Here is a 5,563-nt window from a genome sequence, read left to right as displayed (position 1 = left end):
CTGGACTCCCACATGGCCGACTGTGGTTCAAGTCCTGGACTTGGCGGCTTGCTTTCTCACTTTCCTTCTCTCTCTCTCTCTCTTACTCTGTCCCCTCTCTGGTCAAATTGAAATAAGTAAATAAATAAATAAAGTTAAATAACTTAATTATTTAAAAAAAAAAATAATAAGATTGAGGGCCAACCTTGTGGCTTAGGGGTTAAGGGAGTTTGAATCCCAGCTCCGGCAACTTGAAAAACAAGCGGGGCATGTGTGCAGGTGTGCCCCAAATCTTGACAAGACAGAGAAATGAAGAAGGGATTATGTCGTGACCACACCCACTGGGGGGTGATTTCTCTGTCTCTCTTGCAAGGACACATTCTCTCTGCTAATTCAAAAACAATTTTAAAAAGGAATTATTTAATTTTATTTATTACTATTTTAAACCATATTTATTTAATTTTATTTATTAATTCATTTATTTTTTAATTTGACCAGAGAGAGACACAGAGAAAGGGGGAGGGAAAGTGAGAAAGCAAGTCACCAGGTCTAGACAGCAAGCCACCAGGTCTGGGACTCGAACTGTGGTTAGCCACATGGGAGTGTCCAGCGCCTTAACCACCATACCACCTGCTGGTCCCCTATTAGTAATATTTTTCAATTGGACCAGAGAGGAAGGGAAAGTGTGACAGCAAGGCGCCAGGTCCAGGACCTGAATTCTCAACGGCAGTCGGCCTTGTGGGAGTCCAGCGCTCCAACCACCGCGCCACCTGCTAGCCCCCCAAAAACATTAATTTTGATTACTGAGGTTTTTGGTATCCCCTTACCATCTGCACCCCAGGGCTAACCTCTTGATGTGGTAGTTAAGGCAGCTGGATGCTGGATCCCACATGGCCGATCTAGGAGTTCAAGTCTTGCATCTGGTGGCTTGAACAACATGCCAGGTATGTGTGTGTGTGTGTGTGTGTGTGTGTGTACATGTGAGTGCGTGCCCAAAATCCCAAGAGAATGGAGGAGAAGGGGTTGCAGTGTAGCTACCCCCCACGGAGGGAAGGTAATTTCTCATTTTCTCTCTCTCTTCTGTCTCTTTCTCTGTCTCTGGCCAGTGCATGTACTCATAGCAATAACTTTTTTTTTTTTGGAGAGGTTTTTGCTACAGGGCGCGTGCGCTCGCCAGAAAGACAAAGAGAGACAGAAAGAGAGAACTCACCCCCCAGGGGGGATGGTCACACCGCAATCCCTTCTCCTCCATTCGCCTCGCGGGAGCTTGGGCACACACGCACATGCGCCCGGTGTGAGTTGAAGCCACCGGGTCCAGGACTCGAACCGCGGTCCACCACATGGGCATTCAGCGACATAGCCATTATGCTAACTGCTGGTCCCAGCAAAAACTTTTTAAAAATATTTTAAAAACATGCAGCCAGAGGGGTGTCTCCCCAGAGTCCGGGCCTGTTTCTCTCACCCCGGAACAAGAGGGACAGCTATGGTGGAGAGAAAGCCCCGGGGGAGGCACGGGAGGAGGCGTGGGCCCCAGGGGTGGCTCAGGCCACATGGGACCCCAGTCCCTCCTTTTCCTGCAGGAGGCCGTGGGCTTGGAAGGACCCAAGGACCCTGTGTCTTCCCGGCTTTCTCCGCAGTCGGACCCCACGCATCCCAGTCTGCCCGCCGTACCAGACAGCCTGACTTCATCTGCCTACTGTGTGCGTGGGCCTTCTGCGTGTGACCCTCCACTGTCCCCAGAATGACTCAGGCGACCTAAAAGCCCCCTCCCTGGAGACGCCTCGCTGCTCATGGTGACTTGACAGGACCATGGCGGAAGCAATCTGTTGCTTCCTGGGCCAGGGCAGGACTACCAGGGGCAGCCCACCGGGGACTGTGGTCCCCCAGAGCCACCCCCAGAGAGGACAGAGGGCCTGGGGCGGTGGGGGTAGGGCACTCTTCTCAAAGGGCCTTTGTGGGAGCGGCTGGGGGGGGGGGCTGCTGGGGGCCCCCGCCCTGGGTGACTCAAACCTCATTGCTGGGCGGTGAGTCACGCCCGGGCCCCCCCTGCCACAGCCGGTCTGCAGTAGGTACTGCCAGCTCCCGCTTTAGGAAAAGAGGGCCTTCGTGGTCACTTTTATGTCACTCTACCCCTGGGCCTGTGACCCACACCTACTTCTAGGGCACCCACCCTGCCCTAACCTCCTTACTCTCTGGGACTGGGAATGCCCCGATTAAACCGTCCATACCCGTCCCTTTTGGGGGCGTCCCTGCTTTGGGACTGAGATCTGTCATGCATTGTGTCGCTGTGGCCTCACAGAAGTCGCATGTTTTTGCTGTGTCTCTTTAACAGCTGGGGAAACTGAGGCTCGCTGAGTTTACAGCGTTCGCGCAAAAGCACAGGCGAACCAAACCCAGGATGGAGGCAAACGGAACCCGCTGGCCCTCTGTCCGCGGTAATCGTCCCAGCTGCCTCGTGCCCCTCCGTGGGGCATTGCATCGTGCAATGTCCTGTCGCCGCAGTGTGACTGACAGCTGGCCATTAAGTCCCAAACCAGGAGTGAGAGGCTGAGCTGGGATTCGAACCGAGCTCAAGAACCAGCGCCTCCTTTGCCGCGTCCCCATGGGCCTCCGGCGCCCATTCCGGGGCGGGGGCGCCAGCCCTGCCCCCGAGCCCTCCGGCTGGCCGCCTGCCAGGCTGCCGGGCGCCTCGCCCGCCCGCATCACGCCGGGGTGAGTCACAGCCTGCGCGGGCCCCGCCCCCCGCGCCAACAAACAGCGCGTTGCCGGGCAACCGCCACCGCCCTCCCGCGGGCGACCGGGTTCGAGCCTCCAGCCTGGGCTAGTGCTGCGCGAGCCTCCCGGATCCTGTGGCTTTCCCCAGACTAGGCGTTCGCATCTGGTCTGCAGTCCTGGTGGGCACGCAGGTGGTGGGGACAAAGGAGATATTGGAAACAGGACAGAGGGGGCTCTCTCCAATCTGTCTCCAGCCCCGGTTACCTGGAGGTGGGTGCCAGGGACAGGATGGTACAGGGTAGTCACCCGGGCCAGAGTTGAGGCTGAGAGGGAGGGAAGGGGTGCAGGGGAGCGGTTGAGTTTTTTGTTTTGTTTTACTTTGCTTTGGGGGAGATTTTTCCTATAGGTCACATGCACTCCACGGAGAGACAGAGACAGACAGACAGAAAGTGAGAAATCAGCCCCCCCCCGGGGGGGGGGATGGCCATGCCGCAATCCCTTCTCCTCCATTCTCCTCTCGGGATTTGGGGCACGCACGCACACGTGCCCAATGTGAGGATTTTGTTTTCTTTCTTTTTTATTACAGAATTATTTTATTTTTTATTTTATTTACTCATTCATTTATTTTATTTTGATTGGAGAGAGACACAGAGAAAGAGAGGGCGGGAAAGTGAAAAAGCAAGCCACCAGATCTGGGACTTGAACCATGGTCGGCCATGTGGGAGTGTCTTATCCTTTGACAAGAAATCTTGTGCAGCCAGGCTGGAACCCCCACAGGGCGGTTAGGGAGCCTGAGGACTCTTCAGCTGAGTGCATGTCCCCTCTTGGTGACAGTCATTTCTGTGGGAGTCTTCAGGCCAATGGTTATACGTGTTAAGTCTATGTTGGAGGTTGGGTGGGATGTGTCAGGGTGTGGACGGGGAAGTCTAGTGGGTTCCTTGGGGGGCTGTTGACACAGACGGTTAAAGACTATGCCCCTCCAGAAGCTGAAGGAAGGAACGTTCACCGGGATGCAGGGTCCAATCGCTCTGGGCTCCCAGCACCCCATAATAATCACCATTCACCTGGTCTATGTTCGGGAAGTGACCAGCTGTCTGCAAAGTGAACTCCTGTGTTTCGTTTAAGAAATGTTAAGGTTAACCAGTGCTTTGGTGGTTAGAGCGGCTGGATCCCCATGGACAACCTCATGGTTCAAGTCTGGACCCAGCAGTTTGAAAAACACCGGGCCATGTATGCGTCTGCACAAAACCCTGAGAGGAGAAGGGATTGCAGCATGGCCATCCCCCTGGGAGGTGATTTCTCACTTTCCCTCTGTCTCTCCCTATAGCAAAAACTTTTAAGAAAAAAGAAAAAGGGGGGGGGTGGCAGGTGGACATTGGACCTCCCACATGGCTGAATCCCACATGACTCTCTGAGCTGTTTGAGTCCTGGACCCAGTGGGTTGAAAAACACCCTAGGTGCATGTGCGTGCATGCCCAAAATTCCCAGAGGAGAATGGAGGAGATGGGATTGTGTCATGGCCATCCACCTTGGGAGGTGACTTCTTTTCCTCTCCGTCTCTTCAGCAAGTGCACTCACCCTCTAGCAAAAACATAAATAAATAAGAAAATAAATGTTTGACTCAAATGGTTGTCTAGGCCACTCAATCATTCCAATGATGGAGTGAGGGGACATTATGAGTACAGTATTGCACAGGGTCATGGAGGGGAAGTCAGGAAGGCTTCCTGGAGGAGGCGATGGCCAGGAGTTGACAGGTGAGCATGAAAGAAGGTGAGCACTGAATTTTTTTGGTCTTCTAAGAAGCAGGACCTTCCTGATAGGGATTGGATTGAATGGGTGGAAAATGGATAGGCATGAGGTAGGGATCAGGGAGACCTGGAACTGGCCACCACGGTGTATTTAACCCGGAGAATACAACTGGCAGATAGAACACACAGAAATGCAGGGGAGGAGTCAGCAGATGGTGTAATGGTGACATCACGGGACTCCCTCATGGTTGACCATGGTTCGAGTCTCAGATCCAGTGGCTTGAAACTCACGCCAGGTACATGTGTGTGCATGCCCAAAATCCTGAGAGGAGAATGGAGGAGAAGGGATTGCGGTGTGGCCATTCCCTTGGGGGGGTGATGTCTTCCTTTCTGTCTCTCTGTCTCTCTGGAGAGTGAATGCACCCTATAGCAAAAATCTCTCAAAAAAAAAATATATATATGTATGCCATCTAGCTAGATTGGTATTTTGATATGGAACAAGCTTTTTTTTTTTAGTATAAAATAATTTTCTAAATATCCCCATGTTCCAAATATTGCATGAGATAGATTTAAAAAAAAAAAACAAAAACTGCTTTTCTCTGAAAAATCACATTTAACTGGATGTCCTGTGTTTTTTCTAGCAACCAGACTTGGGAATGTGAGGGGTGGCTCAGGGATCCCCAGAATAACGAAGCAATAAGAGCTCACTGCCATTGTCCCGCGTGTTTGGAAATAGGTAGTGGTCTTGCGCCCCTTTTACAGATGGGTAAACTGAGACCCAGAGAGTGTTTTGGGGTTTCTTGTTTTGGAACTTGTCTATTACATTACCAAGTGGGTGCCCCTTTGATGGGCACCTGGGCATGGAGGTTCCAGTCCGCCAGCCTTCAGAGGTGGGGGAAGGTCTTGGACAGGAGAGTTCCCCTGGATTCCTGGTGGCCCAGGTAGGTGCCTTCCAAAAGGGGCAGATTCCGAGGCTCCGCGCGCGCAGCCTGGGCTCCAGGCCACCCCTCCAGCGCCGCTCCTCCCGGGACACCGAGGCAGGGGCAGGGACAGCGGGCGGCCTCCAGGGTCCTCCTCTCCCCGGCTGAGGCTCGGCCTCGCCCTCCTCCAGACCCGGAGGC

The sequence above is a fragment of the Tupaia chinensis genome, unplaced genomic scaffold, assembly GCF_000334495.1.
Source record: "Tupaia chinensis unplaced genomic scaffold, TupChi_1.0 Scaffold138060_1, whole genome shotgun sequence".
Classification (NCBI taxonomy): domain Eukaryota; kingdom Metazoa; phylum Chordata; class Mammalia; order Scandentia; family Tupaiidae; genus Tupaia; species Tupaia belangeri.
The sequence above is the reverse complement of the archived record's forward strand: the minus strand, read 5'-3'. Positions refer to the sequence as shown.